General features: G+C 42.1%; 1 protein-coding gene and 1 pseudogene across 2 annotated transcripts in view; one reads left to right on the forward strand and one right to left on the reverse strand.

Moving 5' to 3' along the window:
- LOC126266778 (hexosaminidase D-like) overlaps window positions 1-20480 on the reverse strand; it is a 903571-nt gene that overhangs the window by 79953 nt on the left and 803138 nt on the right. The gene's annotated exons all lie outside the window — the stretch shown is intronic.
- LOC126268405 (5S ribosomal RNA) lies at window positions 1295-1412 on the forward strand (annotated as a pseudogene).

The following is a 20480-nucleotide window of genomic DNA, read 5'->3' on the forward strand; positions in this document are numbered from 1 at the left end:
CCGAACGTAATGCGACGTCCTTCATCAGCCGCCGAAGCTTCCCGGTCACGAAACCACTCCAAACACAGCCGTTCGTGCTGTGATGCTAACGGCACTGTATCCACGGAACGCTAATTCCTTGCTAATCTCGGTCCAGCACTGTGGGACGAGAGAATTGTATAGAGGGTCCACTACTTATTTCAGGATTGTAAGTGCAGATGTGAAGAGGTTACGATGTGTTTGGTGCACAATATGGCAATGCTCCGTTCTGGTGGCCAGACGTAGTGGACAAGAACCTTAACAAGGAGTCCAATGAGCTCATGCAATTAAACATCGGACCACTGTCACATTTGAATGACTCACAAATCTGGATATTGCACGATTAGTCCAGGTGGCTGTGAGGAAGATATAATGTGCATGAATGTGAAGAATACTAAGGCAATGCCTCTCACAAGCCAGTCAAGAAAGATAAAAGTGACAATTTGTGACACGGTAGTGGACAGACGTCTCTCCTAAGTGTCGCCAGGCACATTTTCTCTGCAGTTTCGCCAGATATTTACAACGTTGTTACTGCAGTGGTTAGGTGGAGTCAGTTCAAATACTGCTATTTACGTCTTTCACTCAACGCCCAGGTTTAGTAGAAAGCGTAAGTTTGTCCGCTATTACAAATAAAGTTGTTTTTGAAATGGAATTTTACATGCGCATTCGATAGAGCGGTCCAAAATTCGTCCACTGCGATATGTATTAACAGGTACAGTAAAACATAATAAAACGTTTGTTCGCCACGTCCACGCTACAGACCTCTCCCGTATCGTGTACTGCAATAACCAACGCCGGGCCCAGTCGCTGTTGAAGTATTGGTTATTCGTCGTGTTTTAAGTGTCCCTGTTAATACACATCGCTAAACCTAATGTCGCAGTACATTAATTTGGACCGGTGTGTCAAATGTGAACGTAAAATTGCTCTTTAAAACCATTTTATTTATGAGAGAAAACAGACTGACGTTTGCCGTTGACATTCGGCGTCGCATGAAACATGTGATGAGCCGTATTTGTTTGAACCGATTCCATCAACACATTGCAAAAAACTGAATTAAGAATGTCTGTCGAACATCAGACAAAATGCTCCTGATGACACTTAGAAGAGACATCGTATGTATGCAAGGTGATTCCGTGGTAATGTTAAAAATTTTCAGGGATGCTGGAGAAGCGTAAATGTATCCATTTGTGTTAACAGCCTAAGTCGGAAGTTATAAGCGAAAATAATTCTCATATCTCTCAATGTGGAACTCTTCTACTGCAAGTAAGGACCAAGCGGCAACGGCCTTGCCGCAGGGGTTACACCGGTTCCCGTGAGATCACCGAAGTTAAGCGCTGTCGGGCGTGGTCGACACTTGGATGGGTGACCATCCAGGCCACCATGCGCTGTTGCCATTTTTCGGGGTGCACTTAGCCTCGTGATGCCAACTGAGGAGCAACTCGACCGAATAGTAGCGGCTTCGGTCAAGAATACCATCACACCGGCCGGGAGACCGGTGTGCTGACCCCACGCCCCTCCTAACCGCGTCGTCCTCGGAGGATGACACGGCGGTCTGATGGCCCCGGTAGGCCACTCGTGGCCTCAAGACGGAGTGCTTTAGTATGGACCAAGCAAAAGACAAAGTTGTCTAGTAAACATGGGCTCTAAAATGCATACCTTATGAGCTAAGAGCACTTGTTCAGTATAAGAGGTGTGTTTCACAATATCAAAGATGAAGAAGTGCTCATAGCTATTAAGGTACGCTCTTTAGAGCCAATATTTACTGGACGTTTTTGTCTTGTTTCGGTCCATGCCAAAATACGGAATCAAAGAGACTGCAGCGGAACAAGTCCACTTTTCAGAGTCCCTTGCCGCAAAACTGATGACTTTACCATTCTCCATCGTCCGTGACCAGGAAGATACGGAACGGAACATGCAAGAAACGAATGAAAGCAGTGACGGGGGTATGGAGACAATTGGATTAAGTGAAAAAGAAAAAGATTGGTACGCATCTCTGCAGGATCGGTCGAGCTACAGGATTGTAGTGGAAGGTCACAGGTGCACTGACACCAAAATCAATATTACAAACACGGAAGCTGAGAGAACCAGGAGTAACATGAAAATGAAGAAGTACTGGTAAGGAAAAAAGACATTATTATTTTTTTCTTTCCTTTCTCAGACGTTATGTCTGGTTAAAAATGGAAAGTGACGCGGACCTTAATCAAGCGTGACTTCCTTTTAACTGTAGAGTATATGTTACATTGCATTTAGGAACGTTCGGGTAATTGAACATGTATCAGTAATTACAGATTTCTGTAGTTGTATATATACGTTTGGATGTAGCTTTAATGCGTTGATGTACTGGTGGATATTGTGTGGTATGACTCCTGTAGTTGATAGTATAATTGGTATAATGTCAACTTTATCCTGATGCCACATGTCCTTGACTTCCTCAACCAGTTGGATGTATTTTTCAATTTTTTTCTCCTGTTTTCTTTTGTATATTTGTTGTATTGGGTATGGATATTTCGATTAGTTGTGTTAATTTCTTCTTTTTATTGGTGAGTATGATGTCAGGTTTGTTATGTGGTGTTGTTTTATCTGTTATAATGGTTCTGTTCCAGTATAATTTGTATTCATCATTCTTTAGTACATTTTGTGGTGCCTACTTGTATGTGGGAACGTGTTGTTTTATTAGTTTATGTTGTATGGCAAGTTGTTGTTGTATTATTTTTGCTAAATTGTCATGTCTTCTGGTGTATTCTGTATTTGCTAGTATTGTACATCCGCTTGTGATGAGATCTACTGTTTCTGTTTGTTGTTTGCAAAGTCTACATTTATCTGTTGTGGTATTGGAATCTTTAATATGCTTGCTGTAATATCTGGTGTTTATTGTTTGATCCTGTATTGCAATCATGAATCCTTCCGTCTCACTGTATATACTGCCTTTTCTTAGCCACGTGTTCGATGCGTCTTGATCAATGTGTGGCTGTGTTAGATGATGCGGGTGCTTGCCATGTAGTGTTTTCTTTTTCCAATTTACTTTCTTCGTATCTGTTGATGTTATGTGATCTAAAGGGTTGTAGAAGTGGTTATGAAATTGCAATGGTGTAGCCGATGTATTTATATGAGTGATTGCTTTGTGTATTATGCTAGTTCCTGCTCGTTCTAGAAAGAATTTTCTTAAATTGTCTACCTGCCCATAATGTAGGTTTTTTATGTCGATAAATCCCCTTCCTCCTTCCTTTCTGCTTAATGTGAATCTTTCTGTTGCTGAATGTATGTGATGTATTCTATATTTGAGGCATTGTGATCGTGTAAATGTATTGAGTGCTTCTAGGTCTGTGTTATTCCATTTCACTACTCCAAATGAGTAGGTCAATATTGGTATAGCATAGGTATTTATAGCTTTTGTCTTGTTTCTTGCTGTCAATTCTGTTTTCAGTATTTTTGTTAGTCTTTGTCTATATTTTTCTTTTAATTCTTCTTCAATATTTGTATTATCTATTCCTATTTTGTGTCTGTATCCTAGATATTTATAGGCATCTGTTTTTTCCATCGCTTCTATGCAGTCGCTGTGGTTATCCAATATGTAATCTTCTTGTTTAGTGTGTTTTCCCTTGACTATGCAATTTTTCTTACATTTGCCTCTTCCAAAAGCCATATTTATATCATTGCTGAATATTATTATTATTATTATTATTATTAATAGTACGCGTAGTAACTTTTTGGCAGGATCAAAGCTCCAGGTGCCTCTGAATTATGCATCCCAACTTCAGGGCGGCTGCTGGGACGCCGGAGAGTCGCCAGCTTTCTGGGCTGACAGAGAGAGAGAGAGAGAGAGAGAGAGAGAGAGAGAGAGAGAGAGAGAGAGAGAGAGAGAGAGAGAGAGCGCTTAGTCTCAACAGGGAGGCGTCCTTCCTCGGAACTTCAACGCAATAACAAATCCGTGAAAAGAGAGGCGAGGCGCGGGGCAGGGGCGGAATCTGCTTAGGAAGTCGGTGACCCGGAGCGAATGGTGGGCGGCCTTGTTTCCGGAGGAGGCCATCGCTGCTGGCCCTCCGGAACTTTGAGCGCCAGTCGCAGGGCTCGGGCAGCCGTATAGCCGTGGCCGGCCTATGCTACAAAAGACTCAAGTCAGTATACGGCCGGCCTGCGCTACAAAGACTTAAGTTAGTTTAAAGATCTTACATACGGGGGAAGAGGGGGGAGGGAGGCTGGTGCCGCAAAGGCGGCCGTGTTTCGTCCGAACTGCGGTGGGACGTAAGATAGTAGAGCGCTTTGTCCACTGAAATACCTCTGCCACTGAAACAAAAACCAAGATCAGGCTGCTAAAACATATTACTAAACTTTTTTTTTCAATTATTGCGTCTTTGCGCAACTCATTATGTATCACCCTAGTGCTATTTAGCTTTCACCACATTGGGCTCATATAGTGAATGTAAAAAGGTATTTTCGTGCGAACATATTTCTGCTTTGAAGATTGTTCAGGCGACCAATAACTGCACTAATAACTATAAAGAAGTTAAATTAGGTGTTTAACAATCATTTTCCGTGTAAAGTGGAGAAAGTTATAAATGAAACGCAATAAACCAGATACGAAAAAATTGAGAAGTAGTCGACCTCCTTTGACTGTCAAAAGGTGTTTGAAAATGGAATTACTCTGGGATTCAGGCTGAATGCCTTTCTTGGGTAATTTACCGAATAACAAACACTTGAGAGATCCCATAACGTCAAACTATTGCAACAACAAATGTAACAGGAAAAGTGTCTCTAGCCTGCAATAAATATCAATGTCCTAATTTACACAGTAAATCCGTAGGTGTGGTATCCAGTGAAACCAAAAAATATTGTCAAAGTAATTTGTTCAGCAAAAAATCTTGAAATAGCTCTGAACACTATAGGACTTATTTCTGAGGCCATCAGTCCCCTAGAACGTGGAACTGCTTAAACCTAACTAACGTAAGGACATCACACACATCCATGTCCGAGGCAGGATCGAACCTGCGACCGTAGCGGTCGTGCGGTTCCAGACTGTAGGGCCTAGAACCGTTCGGCCACCCCGGCCGGCAAAAATCCCTAAGTGTTCGTTTACTTACAACGACGGGTATTGTAGCAACCAACAAGTACGAAAAAAAATATGCTAACAACTCATCCGTGCCGACAGTCAGCGGTAATGCTGAAACTGGAACAAAGCCTGTTCTTCTGGGTTGTATAAAACTCACGTTCAAACTTTACCAATAAGGACTTGTAGATACAGGCTTCATAAAGCCTAATGATCGTGCTCACGAATTTTTAAATAAATTTAATTCTTGAAAATATCAGTACGTTTCAATATCTGATGGACAAGTGATGTTTGCACGTAAAACAGTCGTCTGAAACTTTGATAATCACTGTGCGTAAAGCAAAGAAGCAAACAATTATTGTGACGGATATCCTTCGCAAGACTCGTCTAATAGATTCTTCTTTTTTAAATTTAATTTTATCCATATTTTTCAGATTCAAATGTAACTGTATACAATACGTTGGATGTACGAATTAAAATCGCCGTCAGTCGCAACTTTTCATGTTTTATTATATATATGGTGCTTTTCGGGGTACGAATTTAAATCGCCGTTAGTCGCAACTTTTCGTGTTTTATTACATATATGGTGCTTTTCGGGTCATGTGGGTCCATCATCAGGTGTAATTTGTCTTAATACATGCTTTATTTTTCTCTTGAACGAAGTGAAATGCATGTTCCTCTCACGAAAACGTGTGATGTTACGTTACTATTTTCGTAAGACAAACGCGGAAAATATGTGCGTAATAGTGGAAATAATGAACAGTGTAGTAAGCTTATCACACAAGCCAAGAAAAGCCTTTTTAACTTTTTAGGGTTATCATACATTTCTTTTCATTCAAGAGAAAAAATAAAGCCCTGTTTAAGACAAATTACACCTGTGATGGACGCACAGGATCAGAAACATATCGTGTATACAATAAAACACGAAAATTGTGCCTAAAAGCGTTTTTTAATCAGTACTTCCAAAGTATTACTGACGTATATGATCCTTTGATTTAACAGTAAGATATTTCGCTTATCAGTGACAAATTTTAATCTATTACCATAAGATCAGTAATTATGTCTAACAAGATGTCATTCTTACTAGAAAATTAAAATTGATATTTGTTTATTTATTCCTTTTGATAATGAATACAGGATTTAAACAAAAGAAAGAAAATGTTGCCAATAATGAAAACCGAACCTGAAACTTCACTAACATCACACTTTGAAGCAACAGGTTTTTATCTGCGAAAAGTGCGAAATGATTTGTACGAAACAGGGCTCTAAAAATCTTGTTGTCTCCGAAACGACCTCGTTCAATCTTTCTGCGAAGTGCATCTTACTCCTTTAGGAAATCATGCCCAGCTGTTGACGTATTTTATTATTTCAATATGAAAATCACAAACTTCCGCTTAAGACAGCAACCGGTTCTATGTGTAAAACAGATAAATCGTATGTTCTAAATACTGTAATTACTCAAAACTACTAATGAGATTTTGAAGAGGAAAACGTCCTTGAATTCATCTTTTTACAATTAAGGTAGTAGCAATGAAAGTGCTATAGTTTTACTTGAAAAAGCGACGTTCAAACCGCTATCTGTTTTTTATGTAAATTGAAGGTGGAGAGGGGGAGGAGAGTAAGGAATGGAAAGGCCAGGAACTGATGTTATGAGCTGCATCTGGAGTTTATACAGAATCAGCAGCAACGTGTGACGGACCGAGACTCGAACCTGGGATCTTTTGCTAACTACCTCCCCACTTTCCTGATTAAAAAGGTACCAACAAAAAGGGTTTATCTTTCACCGCCTTTTGAGTCTAAAAAAAAAAATATCCATCACTTCAGGTGTAGGTCCCTAAATACGCCCATCCCAAACGCTCTACCTAAACTGAGAAAGAAGGAATAGAAAGCAGGGAGAGGGTATCAAATGTCTGTAGCAGAGGCGAGTTTTTTTCTACCGTTGGGTATAATTGGATTTGAAGTAGTGCATCAGATCAACTGCTTATTGTGGGTATATTCCAATTACGCGGCGGGTCGTAGAAAGCACTGCAAAGGAAGCCAAAAGAGTACTGCCTGTATTTCGGATTATAGACAATAACACAATGTTGTTGGTTCGCATAAGGCCAAAAATAGCGAACACTCTTCTCGCCGGTGGCAAAGAAATATCGAACTGCAAGACTGCGGAAGGAATTCACAGGTAGTAGTACACGTCATCCGGAAACAATATCACTTGAGTTGTTATTCGATCATGGCTGGCAGGTGCGCAGAATGACAGAATTCGCTAGATTAAGCGTCAGACATCTAGTTCCGGACCACAAACGAAGCGATGACGTTTCGGGTCTGGCGCGACGCAAAGCGAAGAGTCGGCGAGGTGAATTTGGTAGAGAGGAGAACGACTTGGTTGTTTCTTGCCGACAGTGAGTGACATACTACGCGTAGTGTGTAACAGTATCAAGAAAACGGGTGCTCACCGCCCGATTACTTGGCAGTTCCGCTGATCACCGCGCCAACCGGACATGTAAATGGGAAATGCTCAGACTATCTCGGCAAGCTCCCCGGCCGACTCTCGCTACCACCTAGCGCCACCATTTACCTGCATTCCCCGTCCATGTCCTCCGTGCTCACTAACTTTAGATTCCCGCTGGGGATCGAACGTAAATGTGTGGCTGCACTCGGGGCTGTGGATTCACAGCTCACCGAGGTGTATCAGTTATATCAGAACAGAAACTACGCGTTCATATAAACTGTATCTCTGTAGTTGACACAACAATGGAAGAACACTGCACGGCATTTAGTGACCACTCCCTAATAATTCATTTGTGGGAAAACCTAACTGCAGTATATTTAGTGACAACGGAAATATTTGAGGTGAACAGCTCAGCTGAATCAAAATGTACTCCTTAAATTAACAGCTCTTATAAATATGTTCGAGTGCCTGTGTACAAGCAACCCCGATCGCCGTCAGAATTTTTCGAATGTTTGCGTTGAAACTGCATCATAGAAGATCAATCACGACCCATTTAGAAAGCGGCTAGATGAAGATTTTTTAAGGGTTGCTTTGGAACTTCACGGTAAATGATGACAGTTAAAACAGTTGAAGGATAAAGATTTATTAAAATTCTTGACCAAGGTTTCGGTATATATAAATATGGCTTCATCAGAAGTAAAATATCCTGAACAGGAAGACACTTTCATTAGCAAAAACTTTGCATCGTAAATGAGAAAGAAAAAACATTATAGCTTAAGTAACCGTAAAATTACCAGAGTATTATAGGCACAAAAACTTGTAGTCACTTATTAAAATCACATCCTGCAATTGAGATTAATAACACTTTCTTTAGAATGCAAATTACATGAATCAATTAGTGCGTCATCACGACTGACACGTGGGGCAGCAATGGGTTAGGAAGTGGTGCGTTCTAAGGGGCAGGCAGTCTGACTGGATCGGGAACCGATAGCTGACGAAGAAAGCAATTCGCAGTCTCCACTTGTCAGCCAGTCCCATCCCTACTACACTCACATCGACCGCGATAAGAGTACGTCCAATTCAGTACTAGAGTATCACCAGGGAGGGTAGAAGTCATGGCCTACGCCATTAACACATGGCTGTTCAACGAGGCTGATAAGGAACACCGAGCCGTCCAAGGTACACAGAACGGGAGGGAGGGAGAGAGAGAGAGAGAGAGAGAGAGAGAGAGAGAGAGAGAGAGAGAGAGAGAACGGCACACCAAAGCTGTCAGCGCAGTGTGACATGGCAGGCATAACGACTTGGTCTAATAGCAGACGTTCAGCGCCAATGTAATCCAACGTGGGGGGCTTCAAAATCTTCCTACCGATTGCGATAGTTATGCGGAATGTCTAGTGCGCCATAACATACTAAAATATACTAAAAACTTCAATTCCCGACTAATTACACGCGAACTCACGTGTGAGAGAACGGTAAGTACCAGATGGGAATAATAAAAGAGCAACATCTCAGAGAGATCGGTTGTGGACCGTAATTATCGGTTGATATTCCAATTCTTTAATGCGGAACCGATTAACGCTATTTTAAATTTTGGACACCAGGTGCAAATCTGGCGCTGCCAATGGAAGAAAGACGCATACAAATGTTTCGATATGTCGTGAATTAGGAACGGAACTTGGGCAGACAAGGTCAAACCAGTGAGGAAGGCGTAATATTGACTTTATTACTAACTGCAGCTTACACAATTTGTTCAATACGAGCGCCGGAGACGTCGACGAGGCGCTGCATCCGTAAAACTACTTTGTCTATAGTTACTCGCAGCAGTTCCCGTGGAATCTCAGCTACGTGTTCCTGTATGTTGTCCTTCAGATCACGGAGATACCGAACATGTCTCTGATAAACACTTTGCATCACATATTCCCAAAGCAAATGACACATGGACTCAGGTGATCCTGCAGGTGATGCATCTGGAAAACCTTTGGAGATATCGCGTTCACTAAGGTTGCATTAAGCAGATCTTTCACTGGAGGAGCCGTATCTTACATGAAACCAATAGTTGCGACACTGTTGGTCTCTTTCAAAGCAGCAATACCCTGCTCTATAAGGAGGTCTCCATGGCTTCCAGACTTCACGGTACAACTGACAGGCCCTGTGTGTGTCTTCTCTTCAAGACAGAACGGACCGAGGATAACGGTGCTTGTGAATCGACATTACACAGTGACATGTTGTAGAATTTTGGCACACGTATTATGTTCGAGTATAATGACATTTCTGGAGACTAGAAATCTACTCTGTAGGAATCAGCACGGGTTTCGAAAAAGACGATCGTGTGAAACCCAGCTCGCGCTATTCGTCCACGAGACACAGAGGCCATAGGCACGGGTTCCCAGGTAGATACCGCGTTTCCTGACTTCCGCAAGGCCTTTGATACAGTTACCCACAGTCGTTTAATGAACAAAGTAAAAGCTTATGGACTATCAGACCAATTGTTTGACTGGATTGAAAAGTGCCTAGATAACAGAACGCAGCATGTCATTCTCAATGGAGAGAAGTCTTCCAAAGTAAGAGTGATTTCAGGTGTGCCGCAGGTGAGTGTCGTAGGACCGTTGCTATTCACAATATATATAAATCACCTTCTGTATAACATCGAAAGTTCACTGACACTTTTTGCGGATCATGCTGTAGTATATCGAGAGGTTGTAACAATGGAAAATTGTACTGAAATACTGGAGGATCTGAAACGAATTGACGCATGGTGCAGGGAATGGTAATTGAATCTCATTGTAGACACGTGTAATGTGCTGCGAATACAAAGAAAGAAAGATCCTTTATCATTTAGCTACAATATAGCTGGAAGCAGTTAATTCCATAAATTATCTGGGAGTAGGCATTAGGATTGATTTAAAATTGAATGACCATAAAAATGGTTCAAATGGGTCTGAGAACTATTGGACTTAACATCTGAGGTCATCAGTCCCCTAGAACTTAGAACTATTTAAACCTAGCTAACCTAAGGACATCACACACATCCATGCCGAGGCAGGATTCGAACCTGCGACCGTAGCAGTGGAACGGTTCCGGACTGCGCGCCTAGAACCGCGAGACCACCGCGACCGGCCCGAAAAAAAGCAAGTAGGTTACAGTACACTTGTTCGCCCATTGCTTGAATGTAGCTCACAGGTGTGGGATCAGTACCAGATAGGGTTGACAGAAGAGATAGAGAAGATCCAACGGAGAGCAGCGTGTTTCGTTACAGCATCATTTAGTAATCGCGAAAGCGTTACGGATATGCTAGATAAACTCCAGTGGAAGACTCTGCAGGAGAGATGCTCAGTAGCTCGGTACGGGCTTTTGTTAAAGTTTCGAGAACATACGTTCACCGAGGAGTCAAGCAGTATATTGCTCCCTCCTACGTATATCTCGCGAAGAGACCATGAGGATAAAATCAGAGAGATTAGAGCCTACACAGAGACATACCGCCATCTTTCTTTCCACGAACAATACGAAACCGGAATAGATGGGAGAACCGATAGAGGTACTCAAGGTACCCTCCACTACACACCGTCAGGTGGCTTGCGGGGTATGGATGTAGATGTAGATGGCGAGCGCAATTTCCCCTCGTGCAGAACACGAAGTTTAAAAGCACCCCAAATTCCGAAGTTCTGTGTAGTCAATGCAGCACAGTGGGTAAAACGTGCATCGCCACTCCATAAAATATTGCCTGGCCACATGTAATCAACTTCGATGCGTGCTAGAAAACTAACAGGAAATTCGCAACATTGCTGCATATCATGTTGCAGTTGCTGCACCGTCTGGATCTTATACACGAGCGAGTGTAAAACATACCGCAAAAATTTCCGTACTGTTGACCATCAGATGGTCACTTCTCGTAACACTGCACGACCCTGGTCACATGCTGCATGGTCAGTTACAGCATCAGCAACCAAGTCAGAAGATTCCACCGCGATGGGACGCCTTCCTCTTCCAGGTGACACACTAAGCTCAACTGTGTTTCCAAATTTCGTTTTCTTCTTTAAAACATTGTCATCAAGCCTCTCCTCAGACCTTTCAGTCAAGAAAACCCTCTCAACGAAGCGTGACCTGTGTTTTAATATCTGGTGCCACATACGTCCGGAATCCTAGTGACGACTTACCGAATCAATGTCACGTAAAATCACAGTCGTATTTCTTTCTACACTACTGGCCATTAAAATTGCTATACCACGAAGATTACGTGCTACAGACGCGAAATTTAACCGACAGGAAGAAGATGCTGTGAAATGCAAATGATTGGCTTTTCAGAGCATTCACACAAGATTGGCGACGGTGGGCACAACGAGGCACCGTGAGAACAGTTTCCAACTGATTTCTCATACACAAACGGCAGCTGACCGGCGTTGCCTGGTGAAACGTTGTGATGCCTCGTGTAAGGAGGAGAAATGTGTACCATCACGTTTCCGACTTTGACAAAGGTCGGATTGTAGCCTATCGCGATTGCGATTTATCGTATCGCGACATTGCTGCTCTCGTTTCTCGAGATCCAATGCCTGTTAGCAGAATATGGAATCGGTGGGTTCAGGAGGGTAATACGGAATGTCGTGCTGGATCCCAACGGCCTCGTATCACTAGCAGTCGAGATGACAGGCATCTTATCCGCATGCCCGTAACGGATCGTGCAGTCACGTCTCGATGCCTGAGTCAACACATGGGGACGTTTGCAAGACAACAACTTTCTGCACGAACAGCTCGACGACGTTTGCAGCAGCCTGGACGATCAGCTCGGAGACCATGGCTGCGGTTACCCTTGACACTGCTCCACTGACAGGAGCGCCTGCGATGGTGTAGTTTACGATGAACCTGGGAGCACGAATGGCAAAACGTCATTTTTACTGATGAATCCAGGTTCTGTTTACAGCATCATGATGGTAGCATCCGTGTTTGGTGACATCGTGGTGAACGCACATTGGAAGCGTGTATTCGTCTTCATCATACAGGCGTATCACCCGGCGTGATGGTATGGGGTGCATTGGTTACACCTCTCGGTCACCTCTTGTTCGCACTGACGTCACTCGGAACAGTGGACGTTACATTTCAGATGTGTTACGACCCGTGGCTCTACCCTTCATTCGATTCCTGCGAAACCCTACATTTCAGCAGGATAATGCACGACCGCATGTTGCAGGTCCTGTACGGGCCTTTCTGGATACCTAAAATGTTCGACTGCTGCCCTGGCCAACACATTCTCCAGATCTCTCACCAATTGAAAACGTCTGGTCAATGATGGCCGAGAAACTGGCTCGTCACAATACGCCAATCACTACTCTCGATGGACTGTGGTATCGTGTTGAAGCTGCATGGGCAGCTGTACCTATAAACGCCATCCAAGCTCTGTTTGACTCAATGCCCAGGCGTAACAATGCCATAATTACGGCCAGAGGTGGTTGTTCTGGGTACTGATTTCTCTGGATCTATGCACCCAAATTGAGTGAAAATGTAATCACATGTCAGTTCTAGCATAATATATTTGTCCAATGAATACCCGTTTATCATCTGCATTTCTTCTTGGTGTAGCAATTTTAATGGCCGGTAGTGTAAATATAACAGCAACAGAAAACCAAATGCTCATAGGGAGGACGCCAACAAAGTGATTACCCAGATGTGAGCTGAGTTATGTTGCGTCCTTAGATTTGCACGCAGAGGACGGCGAATTCTCTGGGGCCTCCTCGGAACCGTGGATACCTGAAATGCCGATAACGGCCAGAGAGGCTTCAGACCCGGAGCGCCTCCAGGATTCCGCTCGTGGGCCCAGCATTCCAACAGCCCTTCACACAGCTCGCTACGTTCTCGCAAATTCGCAGGATTGCTGAGATAGGCAGAGGCTTTAAATAATTGATCCGATCCACTTTTTGAACAGCCTCACGCTGCGGAATGCGTTCCAAGAAGAGAAAACAACATTTTCTTTTTTTGCGAAAAATCGCTGTAAATGTAACACAACCTGTTTTTCTTTTGAAATACTGTCGACAGCTAAATCTGTACAACGGATGTATTCATTCCAATCAGACAAATTTCTCGGGCGCTATCGCAGTTCGCTAATTAAAGGCATGTGCCTCAAAGCGATTCTACAGAAACTTACGTAGGTGGCTCAATACTGTAAGATTAGTTCTCACAGATAATGCTGTAGTAAAATCTTCACAGATGTCCTTGTATCTCAACGACATTTCGTCAGTATTGTTATCCCGTAAACACTATTTCAATACGAACGAACTTCAGCCACGTGTAAGAGCTAGACGTGAAAATATCAATAATGCTCTCACTCCGGTGAATGGCCATCTGTCGACGGTGCTCAGAGGAGTAAAAACCTAGACCTAAAACTAAACATGAACAATGCCAGGTACGTAATTTTACTATGTTATCAGAAGTCAAAAAGCAGTGAATTACGCGAATAACTAACTTTTACTGTATTTGAAGGTACTCCAATGCCTTCCTCAACAAGACTAAATCAACTGTTCAATGAACCATACTGAAATAAAAATCTCATCGATAGTCTCGTGCACCGCTAACAGATATTTGTAACACTTTTGGAGTTACGCTATCGTCATAATTTCAAACGCATAGTTATTCAGTGAAGTAACCTGATACTAGACGAAGGTCAAAGCGAAGATTCAACACATGTTATTCAAGTCGGAAGGTTATCGTCTACGGATAACGTTCATACTCTACCTGTAAAGGACGTTGGGCCAACCAGTGTTATTACGAAAATATGAAACCAAGCTACAAGATCTGTACAGTCTCTTCATAAATAAAGTGTATTGTGAGTATTGGGCTGCATCATTGGGAAACAATAAAATCCACTATAATCCTGACGTTTCACACTCATTGCAGCGACGCTCTTCAGGACGGCTAGACTGGTACGTTCTGGTGGTAGTCTTCTGGTATATGCTTTCTTACTTCGGTAGTCATTTGGCTATCGAAGTCACATTCTGCAATACCATTCAAAGTAAAGGTTTCTATGGAAGGGTGTCGGTACGATACTCAATTGCCTTGCTACTTTTGAAGAAGATTCGTAGGCAACAGCGAACTGGTAGCTTGTACCCAGTAAGTAGGACCTTGTACGTCGATATTTTATTTTATTTTTGTGTTTTATAACGACGCGGCATAATACACGAAATTATTTTATTCAAATTGACCTAAGCGTTAGATGCCAGCAAACTTACCTTAAAATTAATCTTCTGATTAGTTCACGACGTTCACAACAGTTAGTGGGTACGTGGTAAAAAAAGTGAACGGCAGAAAAGACGAAACAACCTAAGTATCATCGGCTTTTTGAGAAGTAATCACTTTGGCAGGTTGTATCGACGAGCATAACTCGAGAATTTTATTGAAAAATGTAGCTATAAATGCCTTTCGCTTATGTAAATAAATTAGAGCGACAGCTGTTTTAAATGTGTGGTTAATATACAGGGAGTAAATTTTAAGTTGACAAACCAAAATAACTTGAAAAATAAGCTTCACACGAAAAAAATCGTAGAATCCAAAGTTGATTACTTTCGAGGGGGACATCTGCTGGTGCTAAAATTAGCCCGCCACACCAGCCCCACTGGGGGTGAAGCGGGAGGAAACTTTAAAATTTAAAATGGGAACCCCATTTGTTATTGCAGAATCAGATTTTACATAAAAACTACGTACATTTTGTCTTAAACATTTGTTTTCATTCTTGGTAGTTGGCGCTGTAACTCAAGAAAATCTATGTTCTCATTTTTGCTTGGAAAATGGTTACGGATAAATAAAAAATATTTGTGAGTATTTGCAAATAACAATAAAACAAAACTAATCGTTCCTTTTCTGAACCACCAAATCTTAAACTGGAATACGTTCATCTTTAGTTAGCGAGTGGGTTAGTCTTTTCCTCAGTTAGTCTTTTACTTAGTTTATTCTGTGAGTTAGTGAGTTCGCTCGTTAGTGCGTAGGATGTTTGGTTAGTTAGTTTGCTAGTCAGATGATTTGTTTGATAATTAAAAGTTGTGTGGCCTCATGACCACGAAGCAAACAAAATTTATCCGAATCTGCGGAAAAAAATAAATATTTGGGTCAACATTTGTAAAGCTCTACTTCCTCTCTATCAAACCCCCAACCTATGGAGAGAGAGGGAGAGTTTCAGTTTTAGCGAATAAAAATTGACGAAGAAAATAAGTATTTTTTTATGTATCCGTAACCATTTTATACGCAAAAATGAGAACATGGATTTTCTTGAATTACAGCGACAACTACCAAGAACCAAAACAAATGTTTAAGACAAAATGTACGTATTTTTGTAAGTAGAATGTGTTTCTGCACTAGAAAATATGGGTTCCCATTTGAAATTTTAAAGTTGCCTCGCACCCCACCCTCAGGGGGCTGGGGTGGCGAGCTAATTTTAGCACCAGCAAATGTCCCCCTGGAAAATAATCAACTTTGGATTCTACAAATTTTTTCGTGTGAAGCTTATTTTTCGAGTTACTCCGGTTTGTCAACTTAAAATTTACATCCTGTATACAGGGTGAAGCACCTAAAACTTGCACCAAAATATTGCGAGAATGGGAAGTGCTGTTGTTGTGCAGTTTTCACAGAATGGGTTGATAGTAAGAGGCTCGTACTGTAACACAGTCAAAAGATTGTAATAATACTCAGAAAGCTTATTTTTTGTGCAAACATACACTTTTTAGATGGAGCAATGCCTATTAGCATTAGCAAAGTAAAAGTAGGTTAAACTGGAACGCAGGATGCTAGCAATACACGCTTGAAGTCTGGTATGCAAAGACTGCTGCACACGAGCTAGCATTTAAGCGGATATGCCAGAGTAGGCTGGAGTAACACCTTGTTGCACATCATCGGGTGTAGTTGGTATGCCCGTGCAGACATTATCTTTCAGCTTTCTCCACAGAAAAAAAAGAGTACATGCGTCAAATCCAGGGAACGGGCCTGTCAAGGTGCAGGTTCTCTGCGTCCAGACCAACGATTTGGAAGCAATTCGTGAAGACGATTTGCTGTAGTGCCTCGTGCACAATGAGATAGACAACTATTACGCTCGTACCACAGGTTCCTCCTAGTTTGCAGAGGAACGTCTTGTAGCGTCCGTTGCAGATGTAAAAAAAAAAAAAAAAAAAAAAAAAAAAAAAAAAAAAAAAAAGTGTGTGAAATCTTATAGGACTTAACTGCTAAGGTCATCAGTCCCTAAGCTGACACACTACTTAACCTAAATTATCCTAAGGACAAACACACGCATCCATGCCCGAGGGAGGACTCGAACCTCCGCCGGGACCAGCCGCACAGTCCATCACTGCAGCGCCCAAGATCGCTCGGCTAATCCCGCGCGGCTGGAAGATGTATGTCGGGAGGATGCGATACTCGTGCGCGTTCAGTGTTCCGTCTATGAGAAACAGACCTATGAGCTGATGGTTCACTGTCTCACACCACACTTTTACACCCCATGGACTCCTACGCTCCGCTGACGAAGCCAACATGGATTGTCAACGGGCCAATAGTGAATGTTTTGCAGGTTTACCTGGACACTATTGGTAAAAGTGGCTTCGTCACTAAACAAAATGCATGATACATATGGAATATCCTGTCGTAATGACCGTGTACAGAAGTAAACAGTATTCTCATAATCCTTCCATGCGGCTCCCTGATGGAGAGAGATGTGATAGGGATGGTATCTGTGTAGATGGACAATTCGCAGGACACTTGCCTGACTCATGCCACTTCCTAGTGCGATTGCGCGGGACCTAGAGTGCGGATCAACTGGATCAGCAGCAAGAACATTAATTTCTCCCTTTTCTGTCGTCACTTGTTTCCTTATGTTACGTTATCTAGGTGTTAGAGTAACATATCCACGTAAATGGTTGAAGAGACTGATGAGTGGTTGAAGAGACTGATGAGTGGTTGAAGAGACTGATGAGTGGTTGAAGAGACTGATGAGTGGTTGAAGAGACTGATGAGTGGTTGAAGAGACTGATGAGTGGTTGAAGAGACTGATGAGTGGTTGAAGAGACTGATGAGTGGTTGAAGAGACTGATGAGTGGTTGAAGAGACTGATGAGTGGTTGAAGAGACTGATGAGTGGTTGAAGAGACTGATGAGTGGTTGAAGAGACTGATGAGTGGTTGAAGAGACTGATGAGTGGTTGAAGAGACTGATGAGTGGTTGAAGAGACTGATGAGTGGTTGAAGAGACTGATGAGTGGTTGAAGAGACTGATGAGTGGTTGAAGAGACTGATGAGTGGTTGAAGAGACTGATGAATGGTTGAAGAGACTGATGAATGGTTGAAGAGACTGATGAATGGTTGAAGAGACTGATGAATGGTTGAAGAGACTGATGAATGGTTGAAGAGACTGATGAATGGTTGAAGAGACTGATGAATGGTTGAAGAGACTGATGAATGGTTGAAGAGACTGATGAATGGTTGAAGAGACTGATGAATGGTTGAAGAGACTGATGAATGGTTGAAGAGACTGATGAATGGTTGAAGAGACTGATGAATGGTTGAAGAGACTGATGAATGGTTGAAGAGACTGATGAATGGTTGAAGAGACTGATGAATGGTTGAAGAGACTGATAAATGGTTGAAGAGACTGATAAATGGTTGAAGAGACTGATGAATGGTTGAAGAGACTGATAAATGGTTGAAGAGACTGATAAATGGTTGAAGAGACTGATAAATGGTTGAGGTTTATTGGGATATCTTGCGACATGCTTCGTAAAGAAAGAACCGAGTTCTTCCAACAATCTCCACAAACCATGACCATGTCGGCTTTTACTGCATTTGCACTCACGACCTACTCCTTGGACTTTCACTGTCAGACACTGGGCGACTATCAAGTCGCAGTGCACTCAAGGAACACAAAAGCACACAGTAAGCAAACATGTCAGCACCGTGCCTTGCAACTACGCAGGCTGAATGGCACAAACAAGTTTCGTTGTAGAAACTTTTCAAAATACGATATCTCCTAAACCACTCGCAGTAGAATACTGCAACAAACATCGCTAACATTCTAATTTACCCTACGTTTAAGTTGTTAATATCAATGGAATTGTTCCATTTAAAAAAGTGTATGTTTGCACAAAAGTTACACCTTCTAAATATTATTGCAGTCCGCTTATTGCCTACTAGTACGAGCCCCTGACTATCAGTATATTCTGCGAAAACTGCACACCGATACAATTTTCCATTACCGCAATATTTGCGGCGCACGTTTAAGTGATTCGCCCTGCATTAAAACAGAATTGTATTCTATTGCAATGGAACAAGTAAATATTGCCTCCAGAAAAAAGGTGAAGCGCGTGTGTGAAATTGAATACCAATATTGGAAAGGAAAAAGGAGTTTTGTTTACAAACGTGTTGTATGGCACAATGATAGCATTCTCCTGGATAAAATATCTGGGAGGCGAAATCGTCCCCTGTTTCGATCTCCAGGCGGGGCTAGTCACAAGGATTTTGCCACCACAAAAAATTAGCGACAGCACGAAAGTTTTTGTTAGAAAAAGAAGTATGTCAACACCGGATATGATTTCAAGTGTCAGGAAGCTATGAAGTTTCTTTCTTAAGAGAAACAAATTATCTGATTCGATTGTAGTCCTATAAGGTATATGAAATGTGGACGAAGAAGCATTACAGGGAGCAGCAGTCTCTGAAATATAATGCTACAGAAAAATGCTGAAGATTAGATGGGTAGATGCAGCATCAGAGAGAAAAGAACTTTATGGTACCCGTGACTGAAAGTTTGTGTTGATAGTAACGTTGTGGGGAGTAAGGATACCATGGCTTGAAGACAATAGGGCACAGTACGAGAGGTAGACAAAGTTTTAATTATCACTTAGAAAAAAAAACTTACGCAATCTTTTGCTTGTTTGCTGGTACGTATTTGCAGTCCTGGTACAGGCAGTTAATGTGCAGATGCGCTGTACCTTCTAGTTTTGGCTCCTATAGTGGCTTTGCTACGGTACTGTAGTGCGGGGATTTCAGTGTGTACCACAGCTACAGCAAACAAACAAACAAGCACAATTAATGACGTAATTTTATTTATTCGAGGTGATAATAGGACGGACGACTACACGAACACCTGCAGAATGAATATAAGAATCTCAGGCGTAGCCAACGGTACATAATTTTACAGCCTGCGAGAACTGACGTTTAGCCCCCTGCGTCATGAAGCCGGAGACCCCACTGGGCGACAGATATTGCTATAATACTGTAAGTGACGTACGCTGCGCCCTTCTTAACCCCACATATCATGTTTGTGTTCTCCGTGCTTTCAATTAGGCTTGAACGATAATGCGACGATCCATGGCTGCATTTGAGCTTTGTTACTGTCGAATTTGTTGTAAAGTTCGTGTATCCTCGTATCAGAGAAGTGCCCACAAATTGGTATACAATCCGCAGTTTTTTTCCTCACATAAGCAGTCCTTATTTAATCGTGTGCAGCGTATTGTTTCTTGGTTTCGAGAAGGACACATAGGTCTGTTACTTGTTCTAGGAACTTGAAATGGGACGTACCAGTTTAAAAAAAAAAAAAAAAAAAAAAAAAAACCTTTCAGCCGCACGTCGAACAAGGAAAGAAATATTTCAACGTTTTTATTTGCAAAAGATGAAAACACTGGCACTAATTGTTAATACCCGACAATGCTTTCATTGCAGCGTATAACAACCACAATCACTCGTTTAACTGAATATGAGTTCATAACCGGTTTTGCGTTAGGTTTCATGCATTGTCTATACGGTAGGTCTGATTGTTGTACATAAGGTGCGTTGGGTGTTACCATGTGTCACTTTCGTAGGTCTTCGTCTCTGAAAAGGAACTGAAAATAATGAGCGCATTAAAAATGAAATTTGCGTTATTTGCGTACTTGTGTCTAAAAGACCTGACATTGAATTTTGTAGAATGTCTGACTGACAAGCGCCTATTTGGCATTTAGATCACGTTCATGAACATTCAA

Source organism: Schistocerca gregaria, chromosome 4, assembly GCF_023897955.1.
Source record: "Schistocerca gregaria isolate iqSchGreg1 chromosome 4, iqSchGreg1.2, whole genome shotgun sequence".
Lineage (NCBI taxonomy): Eukaryota > Metazoa > Arthropoda > Insecta > Orthoptera > Acrididae > Schistocerca > Schistocerca gregaria.